The 14119-nt window shown below is 38.6% G+C and overlaps 1 long non-coding RNA gene across 3 annotated transcripts in view; it reads right to left on the reverse strand.

Moving 5' to 3' along the window:
- The window catches only part of LOC139613832 (uncharacterized), a 62843-nt gene extending 49907 nt beyond the window's left edge, over window positions 1-12936 (reverse strand). For all 3 annotated transcript variants that reach the window (XR_011686840.1, XR_011686838.1, XR_011686833.1), the window contains exons 1-2: window positions 12900-12936; window positions 8631-8690 (exon numbers count right to left, since the gene is read on the reverse strand). This is a non-coding gene — a long non-coding RNA (uncharacterized lncRNA). The remainder of the gene's footprint in view (window positions 1-8630; window positions 8691-12899) is intronic.
- Between the last annotated feature and the right edge of the window lie 1183 nt (window positions 12937-14119).

The raw sequence follows: 14119 nt of genomic DNA on the forward strand, positions 1-14119 counted from the left end.
CCACAGACTATTCGACTCACTCAGCTGTGCCTCTCGATACACTTCAGAACATCGCACGCCCAACAGCCAGCCACGATCTCACACAATTGGGCTCCTTTGCTGACAGACACTTTGTTTCCAGGTGGATCCAGGTCTATGTCTAATGGATAGACATCATCCCACAGCTCTCAGCTTCTCCATTCAGTCCATATATATTACCATTAGACAGACAATACTGTTTCAATTAATGAAATCTCATTAGGCATTTTGGATATCAGTAGCCCCACAGTATTAAGACATAATTAACCTTGTGATTTGCTCATGACAGCAGAAATGGAGACAGTGAATTCAGCCCCATGAAAGAGGACACAGGAATAAAAGACTAAGGCTAAAGAGAAGACAAGGCCTCAGCTGTGCTCTGCACTGATCTACACACTGTGATTACCTGGAGCACAAAACCGAATGTAAAGGCCTTGGGCTGGCTTTGATATTTCCATCGTTCGTTTGTCTGCTATGACCTGGACTACATCTAACAGACCTAGACTGGAGGTCAGTAGGAATCAAGGGAGAGGAGAGGATAGGAGAGGAGAGGAGAAATTCAAATTAGAAAAGGAGCACAGTTGAAAATTTCCACTTCCTGTTTTACCCCAGATGTTGATTCTTGAAATGGCCAAAGACATACGGGGTCTTCCTCTCTCTTTGTCTCTCTCTCTCTCTCTCTCTCTCTCCTCCCTCTCACTCATGCACACACACAATCTTTTTTCTCTCTGCGTCTCCATCTAACTCACACACACTCACACACCAGCACTCATTACAGTTACCTTTTGTCCAGTATTGGGTGCTATTACCACTCCCACCCCAGCACTAAAAGAACCGGAACCAACTTTATTCTGTCAAGGCGCTTATTAAAAGATTACATATTCACACTTCTGTAGAACAGACCCTTAATGAGGATGAAAGGAGACTCATACAGTTTGTCCTCACTTTATGACAAACTATAGCCAATAAGGTGTGGATGAAATAAATACACCCTACACAAGAACTGTTGGACAATGACAGACAAAAATGAGAAAAGATTATTGGATTTTAAACATAGTCTAGTATACATACAGTATTCATACTCTCTTTTGTCTTGGTTGGCATGTCTTTTTAATGACACGTGGAGGTTATGGACAGAACATGGACTGGCAGATGGGGGGTAGCTCCAGCACAATGAGAACTGAAGGTGTCCTCCAATTATCCAGGTATCACACAGCTAAAACTATTAGCACGCCCTGCTGTGTGGCGGTGGCCTAAGTGGAGACAAGACGTCAGTAAGGACAAGACTTCAAAAATTAACTAATCTAGTAGTAGTTTATGGTTAAGTAGGTACATTAAAAAAATCAAAAGTTTAAAAGTTACATTCACAATTAACTCTGTTAAAGGAGCTTTTTGCAAGTTTTCTGTTGCTACATAGCTAGAGTTGGCATTAACAGCCATTTACTTACCAGTCTGGAGGAAACATTACAGGCTCAGTGGTGGAGAGCAACACCAGTGTTAGCTGTTGCCACTATCATGTTCGTCTACTTCCACTATCAGTAATTCTACTGAAGTTAACACGCTAACCAGTTAGCCCCGTCCCTTCCCGTCACTTTCCAATAGCAGCTCACTCTAGCCTCCAATCTGCCCTGAAGACATAGCACTGCTCAGAGGGCGTATTATAGCCTCTTGTGTTATAAAAATAATGATGGCCAAAGCTCTCGTCAAGCAACAATCACCACCACCTGCTCCAGGCAGGAAACCACGTTTGATGGCACAGAAAACGTACAAATAGCCCCTTTAAACCTGGGATTACCAGTGTAAGTGATTTACATGAAAGAGGTGGGATTTGTGATTACGAACCAATCAGTTAAAATAATCAGTGTTTGCTGCTTAAGCTGCAGAGTAACACTAAACAGACCAAACAATTAATGAAAATAACCATTAGCTTCATCCATACTTACAATGTGAGGACATTTTTGTAATAACTGATAACTAAACTGAAAAAAACTGTAGATATACGATCAACAGAGAAATATACTGTCTGTAAAACTGCTTATTTTTATTTCTCTGTATGAGTGCTCTCAAGTTTCCTTTATGTTATTTCACTACATCCCACTAAAATGAAATAACAACAGAATTAGTTCATTATAAGGGAAACTGAAATATAGTTGGATTAATGCTTTCGTATTATTGCAAAAAAGGGGGAGACAGTCAATGTTGATGCAGACTGAAATGCAGATAGCCACACAGTAGCCAGATAGATCTGATCATCATATATCCTCATGATATAATTAAACTGGAGGCTAGTTTGTCTAATGGAATAGATGCAAATAACAAATTAAATTAATGCACTGTTATCAAAACTTTTTAACAGCTATTTAAAGTAAATTCAAACTACATTATGGGAGAATAATGTTAGTTGATGGATCAAGTCCAGCTTCTGCATGGGAATTTAACGCGCATTTTAAATCTGCCACAGCTTTCAATGACAGCTCACAACCGTTTCTCAAAACAGTTTTTTGTGTGTAGAGTAATACAGCCGAGCTCAAATTTCTCTCGTCCCTTCAAGCGCAAAATACAAAAGGCCTAGGTTGCCACTACCCAATTCAATCAAGTGTGTTACATTGTATACCCATGGGCAACAAGGCGACTTGTATTTTAATTAATAATGTAATACCCTGGTCTCAAAGGCTTGGCCCTTGGCATTCTTGCTGCTTTTTTTGTAAATACTCTCAAGATCCCAGCAAAGATGCTGGAAGCATTTTTCTACACTCGCAACTGGATTTGATACATAATGTTAGAAACTAAGACTCTCTAGCATTTCAAGCATTGTGTAAGTGATGGGAGTTGAGTTTTTCAACAACATGTTAAAGCTCAGGAACCAAGTACATTGTGGTACATTGTGGTACATGTCATTGTTTAGGTAAAGATGAATTAAAAGAAGGAAGCAGGAGAGGGGAGAATATTAGTGTAAAATTAATTTAAGAAGACTAGCAAAGAGATGAGAGGGGGATAAAAATTATGTCCCCTCTGTAAGCACAGTACATGGTGTGAATGAAAGTTAGTGTTAAGGGCTATGAAGACGGAGACATGGCCGTGGGTGCTATGTTGTGAGGAATAACAAGCACAGTGAAGGGTAAACGCACGCTTCTTTGGAGATCCTGGACCGGAAAGAAGCCTAAGGGAGCTCAATGGCTTATGGGATATGGGCTGTGTTCAACCTTTCTCTGCAGCCACACACACCAGGACAACAGGGAATGATGGCACTTTTACAGTATGCTATGAGAAGTACTGACTCATTTGTTCGCACATAACATAAATGTTAACCAAACATAAAAGTAAATGAGGACTGACTCACTTTAAGTCATGGAAAACAGCGGAAATGAGTGATGTGCTGCAGTCACATTGGTCAGAGCTTTCGTCATAGCATTACAGATGTAATTTCATACGATAAACTTATTTTCAGAAAAAGATCAATGACCTGTCACCGATTTATATCAATATTTAATCACTTGTTGTTTTAAAAGGAAGTCATATTTTTTAAACCACAGCTGACAAAAAAAATAAAGCAAATAACTATAAAATAATTATATTAGATCACAAATTAAAATTTTAATAGAACAAACACTTTAATTAGCCAACAGGAGCACAGCACACAAGTAAATCTAATGTGATTATTCCTGCCCTCAGAGAAAGGCTGTCTCCCTGCGCTCTGTCAAAAGGTCAATTATGGCCCCAAACCGGCATGCAGTGACAGTGACCTGGAAGCGCTACTGATGACCCCACATCCAGGGGCCCAAAAGAGTTGATCATCTAACATACAAGCTGCCCGGAGCCATGGAAATCTGACATTTGTCCTTATTCAAATGAACACAAACAATATGCATCTCATGCCTCTCCCTAACCTGTGCCAAATCTAAGGCATAGGGACCAGCAGTCTTGATGCATTGTCCTCCAATCCAAGTCCATGCCCTTCCCTGTGAATACAGCCACACAGCAGTCACACACAGAGCCTGCAGTAAGAGCAAGCTGCAAAAAGGCACCATCTTCACCAGCATCTACACTAACACTGCCCATTGTACTTGTAGTCTACAGTGCTGGGGTCACAAAGGGGTTATACAGTAAAAGAAAATGTTAAAACAATTGCTATGTGAACTGTACAGTAAGATATGACAGATTAAGATTGTCTTTTTGAACATTGTTCATATTGATGTTGGCTGTTATTGAAAGATTTAAAGTCTAAAGCCTTAAAATGGCTATAATCAATATTTTTATACTAACAATAGATCAAATGACTGTGTGTAATGAACTTTATAGACTCCTTCACCTCTGTTTTGATTCACTCTTACCACTCACATAGCATCGTCCTGTACACTGCAACACCAAACAGTAAGACAGACACAGGTAGCAACTAGCTATTAGACATAATGGAGGATATAGTAGCTATGTCTGATGGATGTGTGAATAGACAAATGTCTGATAACTAGTTCGGCATCCTAACTTAAAAAGTTCAGCATCTAAATATCTACGTTTAATTCTAAGTTTTAAGATAAGACAGGTGTTATTCTTTATCTCTCTTTCTGTCAAAGAATCCTGTTAAAAGACCAAAATATGTGTTAGTTCATCTCTCAATTTATGACTTCCCTAACCTGCCGACTGCTCTCAGCCCAAAGACCATCCACTCTTAGTGAGGATGTAAATCTTTAAAAAAAAAAAAAAAAAAAAGGGGGTTGGGGTGGGGTGGGTTGGGGGTACACTTTGACTATCCTAATCATTTCCTGGCACTGCATATCTTTACAAATGCACCAGTAAATGTTGCATTTGTAAGGGGACTACTTATGACAGCAGGACGGTGCATGTGTGACTGAGTGTCAATAAAAAAAAGTAAAATACAACAAATATCCTAATCTATACATACATGTGTCGCCTTTCATGCTGAGCCCGACATGAACCGGTTTACTACACTGGAGTGAAAAGCTTTGCAAACACACCTCTGTAAGAAGATTATTGCAGTAACACCGGTATACACAGTAAATTCCCCCTGAATAGCACTTGCCTGGAGCAACACCTACCATAGTAAATGTTTATCCATGTGGACTTCCCATCTCATGCTGTTTTGTCTGTGTGTGCAGAAGGTAGCGGCCTGGCCTGGAACTGTATGACACAGAGCAAGGGCTCTCATGTCTTCAGGGCGTTCCACAGAGCATGATCATGAAAAGCAGAAACATGAAGAAAACTGCAAAAGGTTGAGCCATGGAAACGTCTTTCTTCTGCACGTCAGTTAATTTCCTCTTTTTCCCTTTGGTTCCACATCACTTTTCTATTATGTTTTGAACACAGTGAAAACATAATACAAATCATGCTGCTGGAAAAAAATCTAATCATTACACCCTCAAATGAAAAAATGGATACCAGTGAAAAATGTAAGGGAATTGTTATTTTTCACATTCTAATTCACATCACAAGGAACCGAAAAGAAACACATGCTGTATATCAGATTGGTTTGGTGCCTTTTGCCCCAAGCCATGCAGCACACACTGATATTAGTTTTAAATACAGATTGCTGGCAATAATGGAACAGAAGAGTCCATGCTTGCCACATAGGCCCAGTCTGGAGTGCCTCACACTGCCGCCTTGCCAAGACAGCTTCAATCAAAAAGCTCAAATAAATGTAGTTCTTTGGGCTCTGTCAACTGTAAACTGTTATTGATCCCAACAAATGAAATTTGTTCACGTTGATCGATCAAACACATTATCTGTGTTTTCCAGTCTATTACCAGCAAGTGGAAACTCAGGAGGCATCAATAAATAGAGTTGGGTCACCCCGGGTAGATTCCTTTCAAGCTAGAAGGGCTGTAAAAACAGGCGACCAAACATAAGTACTTATACTTAAAGGTAATGGACCTGCATCATGACTAAACGCTAAGTGCCTGGGGTGTCTACATGTGGAAAGCACTTTTGCAGCACCTTCAAGGTCTAGAGACACTTGTGTATGTACTGTATACTTGCCCTCCTCTCTCCTGCCCCTGCTAATACCCCCCACCCTTGCACACCAACATATGAAAGCCTTCCAGCTGGCACCAGACGCCTGTACTTGGCAGGTCGGGGGTAACATGAGAATTAAACCTATATCGCTACCAGTTCTCAAATATCAGTGGAGTCCAGCACTTCACTAGGGACTGGTGAGAGGAAAGCATGTCAGTGGAACAAAAAGCTCCTTCTGGCACGTCTCCACTCAACTATTCTGCTTACTGCTATTACAGGAGTAAAGTTTTCATGTGGAAGTAGGTACGAACGATCCTGCGAAGGAGGGACCTAACTGAGTGTTGGATGACAAAGCGGTGTATCTATGCTTCGCCTAATGTGCTGTTTTCTTGGACAAAATTTACCTGGGCATGAAGCAGAGTAATCACTAGGGCAACAAACATAACCCATTTAACTTGCTGTTTTGGCATCAAGCTTTTCTACTGAATTATAAGTCTGTATGACTAAGACAAATGCAGAGATCCAGCTCCACACCGTCTCCGTCACTCCTACATACTGTTAAATACACTCACCATTAGGTGCATTTTGCAAAAGCTAATACAGTCTAATGCAACAGACCTGCAACAAATCCTACCATCATGACAGTTACAATGTTTTCAAGGTTTCTGAGTATTTTCGAGAGGTATAGACTCAGCTTTATGGTAAGTTGGGAGGCAGTGGTTCGTGGTGCTGTTGAATTGTGCTGTGTTATTCTGAATGCTGATATAAACAGAGTGGAAAAAATATTAGAAACACCTCATAGGGTGATAACAACTTAATACACTGGCAACACTCTTTTTGGGGATCTATTGGTGTGTTTTCTAACATACCTAACAAACCTAACAATAATGGCCTTTTTTAACCTTCAGATTAGAGAATCATACAACTTATTTATCTCGGCTAGTATTTTAGGTAGCTAGCTTTGAAAGTTATGGTGCTTGTCTAATTTCCCTGCGTGAGGTTCAGAAACCTCAGCTGAACTTGACTAAATCCATCTCCCTCTATCCTTTCACATGTGTTCTGACTAACAGGAGAGTGACAGCTCGTCCACAAACCAGGGGCAGTCTTACTAGAAATAGGAATATCCAGCCCTCTACAGTGATAGAGCAGCTCTGATAGCTCCTTTATTATGGAAAATTATTTTAAACAGCATAAAACGGCAGAGGCTCATTTTTTCCATGTTTCTGCCACTATCACTCCAGCTATTGATAAGATGTCTAAATTTATTGCAGAATAATTCTGCAGGAAAAGAGATAAAAGGTTGCTGAATAAAATATGAGGCGAAGGCTGTAAATTGTAGCAATGCATATCATTTCATTCAAATGTAGGACGCAATTACCATCTGCTACACTCATCAGTCCCCTCCTTTATGACTTAATTATATGTTTAATGCTATCAGATCAAGGAAAGGGCAAAACAGATGAATGAGAGAGAAAGAGAAAAGATTCCGCAACAAGACAAAAGGCAGATGAAAAGTAACATAAAAGGATGGAATTGATTTCATTCACCGGGAAATAGAAAAAGTTAATTTAGATACAATGTTCCCTCATCTCCTGTGCCTTTGTAAGATAATAAACCCAGCGTGTTGCCAATAGGTCTCATACCAGTCAAACAAAAGAAGTCAAGTTCCTCAAAACTGAAAGTCTCCCTGCATTCATTTTGAGAGGGCGGCAAGTTGGCGGATTGTTGAGAGTGTTATATGATCTTTGCAATAATTTCAGTCCATGTCATTCATGCATTATCTACATATAGCTTACAACTGAGCAGTGGTGAGTCATAGAAGGTTACAACATGTGACACTGCAGATTCCCATCTGTTCTTCTCCAGTTTGTTTGATTTAAAGAGTGATCTCTTTTATATGCCGTTTCGTGTGATCTAAGGATACCTGCAGGTTTCTATTTATTCTTTTCTACTGCGTTTTATCAAGATATTATTCATTATTTATGCTCTATTTAAGCACTATAAAACTAAACATAATCTGTTGTCTTCGACTGCCAGGGTAAAATGAAACTTCACAATACTAAAACTTTTTGTTCGGATGCAAATCGTGTACGGCAGCGTTCACAAAGAAAACTGGGGTTGTCCAAATGGCTGTGGGGTAAAAAGCTAGCCAGTGGGCATCCCAGGTGCCAGCGGGCACTGTCCTAACTGTGTACCTTTGGCCAGAACTCATTATAGGGTGACATTTAGGACTGCTGCTGCCCATGCCAAGTCAGCCCTCTGGATTGAGACAAATTATGTAGTTATTTTTTATGTCAGACATTAAGTCATGTCCGGTGGGAGCCAAATCAGTATCACCTTCATGTCACCTGGGGAAAAAAACGATAAAGGCTGTGGACTTCTTAGGCAGGAGCGTTATTCAACTTATTTGGTGAAAATCTCTGGCATTACAAAACAAAACTGAATTGAATCAGGGCCTGATCTGTAATGCACAGGCTTCAACAGTAATAACAGTGAAATGAGAAAAACAATTTACTAATTCTCAAATTATTCATTTAACACACAAACACATGATGATCAACACAAAATCATCGTCTCGTTTAGCTGTTTCTATCTCCTCTCTCTTTCCTGGCAAAGCAGAGATGGTCAAAAAGAGGATTTTCTACCTGTTCACTGCAGAAGGTGCAATGGTTTCCTTTGCTCTGTGGCAGTTATTTTTTCCAAGCCTGAAGAAAAGCAAGAAATAAACAGAATTAGTGAAGAAAATTTCCTATAAACACATTACTAAAGGAACACAAGGGTTTATAATACCAAATAAACAAATAAATCATGAGAGCTGTGTGCTGGAATATAAAACAAAGCACCTACACTTGCGTCATTGATGATATGTCTTATGATTATCATAGGTTTACACAAATTATCTATGTCCATTAAAAACAAATATTTCATAGAGGTAGAGGTCAAAACCCTATAAGCCTGATTTATTATATGTTTTCAACTTACAAACATATATAGATATTGCAAAGGGAATAAAACAACATGAGTCTTTGCTGCAGATTTTTCCAGGAACCTAGGAGGATCATCATCCCAGCAGAGAGCGCACAACATGAGCAGAACTAAAGCTCCATCTTGTGGACTAATACAAGTACAGCTGAGGGGCTGAGGGGTACTCTAATAGCCTCCCAGATTTAGTTTTTACAGGTTTGGCAACAGAAATGCTTGCATTAACATACAAGGACAAATGATAAAATATGTGATAATAAATAATATGTCAATAGGCAAAAACAAAGCATTAATTTAATCACTTTCAGTATAATCGCACATTATGTGTTTGAGAAAAGAGTAAAATCTGCAGTAAAGCAAAATATGCAATAAAGCAATCAATAAATATTTTACGGTGGTCTAGTTCAGAAGGGGAAACATTCACGACTTGAGAATCCCATGAACACATCAAACAGAGGAGATAAGTCGCTACACAGAACAATTAAACACTGATGAAACGGTCACTAAGTGAGCAGTCCACACGCTATAGCTTGCAGGTATCTCACAAAGCATGAAATGGATCAAAGTTGTTTGTCTGCTTTGTATCATTGAGCAAATTATAGATAATTGCTCATTTGATATAGTCACAGTAAAGCAGTCATTTGATGCATATGCTGTGGATATTTTCCACACAAACTTCAAGATGTAGCAAACGGGAAAAAAATGGGATGTAATTGATTATAAGTTAATTGTGCAAAGGTCTCCCTGATGGGAACCATCTGTCAAAACAAGCTGTACATTCACTAGTTCTAATCATAATTAATTAAATGGCTAACAAATTACATATATCATAGTTAGTACTGGGGGGAAACTACCGCAGGAACTGTTATGAAACAAATTAGCTTTAACAATGAAAGAAAATTACATCACATAACTAAATATTATACACGTTTCCGCAAGCCATATTTCTTAATGAATTCTCTAATTAATTTAATTCACACAATGTGCATAATTTGAAGCTGAAAATGTCAGTGGGTCAGACTTAACCATATTGTTGCTGGCTGTCTATTTCAACGAGTCCCATATTAGCACAACATGACCTCTATGTAAATTACACAGACCAACTGTTGTAATTTTAATTCCAGGGTCTAATTAACATGTTCTGAAGATATCATACAAGTGCATTTAACTCATTTTACACATGCTAGTGTCAGTGCAAGATTTCCATTTGCCTTCATTTTGTGTAATCCCTTTGGTGGGAAACGCCACGACAGTTTATGTTACAGATAACAAAAAGGCGATTATTTTTTACATGCTTGTTGGATTAAGTGCTGAACTTTGACTCCCACCACTCTCAAAAGTCAAGGCTATTGGTTCTGGTTCTGGTTCTGTTGGAGGTTTCTTCCTGGTAAAAGGGATTTTTTTCCCCTCTACTGTCACCAAGTGCATGCTCATTGTGGGAATTGATGAGTTTCTCTCTACAATATTATAAGGTCTTGACCTTACCCTGTAAAGTGCCTTGAGATTAATGTATGTTGTGACTGGCGCTATATACAAGTAAAAATGAAACTGAATTTAACTGAGTACTGAAGTTATAAGCATAACAGACACTAAGACTGATCCCGTTCACAAAGTATGTACATTACAATAATATTTCTGATAGAGGAGGGCATTTTAGATAGCTATTAGATCCCCTTATACTCATCCAACTCCCACATTGTATTGAGGTCAACAGGCACAATTAAAGAATGAAAGAATGCTCCATAGTTCAATATGACACAGTTAATGATCTTTAGCCGTGAACTGAACTGTTTTTCAGCTGGTATTTCCCCTCAGAGAACTTCAATAGGCTGCAGGGACAGCATTTAGATGGTTCACAATATATCAACTCAATACACTGTAAGCTGTTGAAATTTACAGATATTAAATCAATTACAGATCAGCTGCACTGCGTACTGGGGCTGCAACTTACAGCTATTTTCATTACCAATTTATCTGCTGATTATTTTACATACAATTTCCCACACACCAAGATGACATCTTTAAAATCTCGTTTGAAGACAAAAAAAAATGTTCAATTTACAATTACATAAAACAGACAAAAGCTGCAAAATCCTCAGGTTTCAGAGGCTTAAAAAATGGGGGAAAAAAAAGGCATTTTTGCTTGGACAATTATTTAAACCATTAATCAATTATGAAGATTGTTGCTGACTAATAATTTTATCAACTAATCATTTCAGGTCTAAAAGCAGTGCAGACACCAGTATGTTTACACATCACTTCAGGTAATGCCGCTGTGGATGAAAATGTATACACTGGTGATTGACTCTCACTGCTCTGTCACCTCTGTTGTGTTTGTCCTCACCCTGTGCCCCACCAGTTTAGAGAAAATACAAATCAAATTTACCAAATGACGGCATCACTGAATGCGAATGCAGAAATGGATGAATAAATTAATAAATTGCCTGGTGGATGGAACATATAAGCTAACACATGCATTGCTGGGCTCGGGGGCTATCCTGAGGCCAATCATTTAGCTAACACACTAATGAAAGCGTGTGTAGTGTGGCTAAGGGCAGCCACCATGGGAGGTACCACTGCCCTCCCTCCTCATGCCGGGGACTGTTAATAGGCTGAATGGAGCCAATGGGACTCCCAGGAGAGGCCTGCTGATGAAGAGGAAAACCTGTCGCCGCCTTCACTAATCACTGCCTAATGGCCACAGTAACATAGGTTTTACAAATGTAATTGTGCATGTGTGCCTGTACCAGTGTGTGTGTTTTATATTGGTAATCTCACTAAAATGTTCACTGGGGAATCGATTGTGTTTCTATTCACAGTCGTGTGCATATTTTGCTACCATACATGTTTGGTAAAAGTACAATTTACTTAACAATTGCATAAATTGTCACGAGTTTAAAATTTGCTCTGGGGTTATTGTCCTTTTTCAGGCATTTTTTGTTTGTTTGTTTGTTTTGGTTTTGGTTGTGTTTGTGTTTTTTGCTTTTGCTATGTTTCATATCATTAAAGGTACAGTCCATAATATAAATGTGGACTCAACTGAACGTTGCTATCACTCTCAAACTAATAAAAATGTGTCTAAATGCTTAAACAAAGAACTATACTATACTATAAGTTGATGAATCTATTCATTTTAGTTATTTCTCAAGCAAAAATTACGACCATTCTAGCTCATCCAATGCAAGGGCCTGCTACTTTTCTCTGATATATGTCATGGTAAAGTGAATATCTTTGGGTTTTGGACTGTTGCTCAGACGGATCTCTCTCTCTCAGGGGATTTGATGACGTCACGGTGGACATGGAAACAGATTTTCCACTGATCAATAAAATGATCTGTAGATTAAGCAATAATTAAAATAATCGTTAGTTGGAGCCCTTTTAGTTTTATAAAGCAGCAGTAAAACGGGCCTAATTCCAATTTTGACCAGTTGTGAAACCAATGATTTTTTTTTTTTTTTTTTTCAATTACTTGAATTCACCGCAGATTTATATGACGAAATAAAGCACATAACTGGGCAATTAACTGGAAATTTTCGGTTCATTTCTTTGCCCCAGCAAAATACGTTAATATGAGAGGATCGACATGACTTGCCATAACTTGTGATGTTAATTTCAACTACAATGTAGCCATTGCGCCAGCTCTGGGTCCGTGTTTTGATGTGCTTCACTGATAGAAACTCACCTGCTCTGTGTATGGTGCGTTTGACGACAGCCCACATTCACTCCAAATTAATCACAGCGGTAAATCAGGTTAAACTACATTTTTAGGTGTGTTCAGTGTCGGTCGCAGTTTGCTTACGACAGTGGACATTATGATGTCAGAGCTACTTTTTTTTTTTTTTAACAAAAAAACAAAACAAACAATCACCTAAGACACTTTTTATGCTCAGCCCCTATCAGTCACTGCAAGCTGCACACACTGCTTGGCTTACCCTGTGGCTCTCCGCTTCACGTCTACACTGGCCTGCCACTACTTTTTTTTTCTTTTCACCAAAGAAAGCGTGAAGCTGTAAAACTACTGAGTTAAGAAAGCGCTTCCGGTTAGAAAGTACAAAGTAAAGTTCTTTTTAAAGAAAGTTGTTTGCAATTGAGCTTGATACGGCGGGAAACTATTAGAACCATGGTCCATTCAGTTGCCAAACAGAGATGGCGTTTGTTCAGATGAATTATGTTGTTATCATGTTGTCATGCCTGTGCCCACCTTGCATGGTTTACAGGACAAAACACATTCATACAAGCCAGACCCAGAATGCGTATACATTTTCAAACATTAGCGCAAACATTTCAATTTCGTGGCTACAAAAAAGTTCATAAATCACTGATAAAACATGACATCAGAATAAATAGCATAAATAACTAATATGCCTTCTTATTAATCCTAAACACATCAAAACTGAACAGTAAGTCCCATTAAGCACATTTCAGGGTTTTATTGAGCCATTGGATTAAAAAACTAAACTCAAACAGAAGTCATCATAATAAAAACATGTTGTTCTGAGCACCTTAATGACTCATACTGCAGTTCATGGTTCATTCTTGACCTTTGAAACTGCAGATGAAAACAATCTCACAAGGTCCTTCAAGTAGCTATTCATCTAATTATGGAAGCTTCAGAGAAGGAAACTCTGATTGTTGTCTCATCAGCTTTAATAATCTAGTTTCAAAGTTCATTTTTACTTTGGAATAGGCAGATAAGTAAAATCAGACCTTGTCTTACCAAGAGGTCCGTATAGGAGCTGTTCTAGGGCTTTTGATCATGTCAAATGGTCTTCATCAGCTGATGGTATCTGTCAATTTGTCAGGGACTTATAATTAAAGACTGCCCATCTGGAAGTTTAGAGCAGGTCAAGAGACAAGAAAAATACCACAAAGAGACATTAAAAAAAATGCCAGAGAACAAAATGATTACAGAAAGACAAAAAATACCAAAAAGATAAACAAAATGACTGTAAATAGATACAAAACCAGTCTTTTTACCAGCTTTATACAGGAGAGGTGGTGGAGCCTTTTACCCATTTTTTTCAAAATCAATCCATTCATAAGATATATTTAGTAGCTGCTGTATTTGTGTTTTGTTTTTGTTTTTTTTCACCTGTTGCAAGAAGATTTGTCACTCCATATCTACCTGAGAAGATAAATGTTGTGGACTTTG

This window comes from Trachinotus anak, unplaced genomic scaffold (assembly GCF_046630095.1).
Source record: "Trachinotus anak isolate AG129_WGS33_773 ecotype Australia unplaced genomic scaffold, CSIRO_AGI_Tana_v1 ptg000001l, whole genome shotgun sequence".
In the NCBI taxonomy this organism is placed as follows: domain Eukaryota; kingdom Metazoa; phylum Chordata; class Actinopteri; order Carangiformes; family Carangidae; genus Trachinotus; species Trachinotus anak.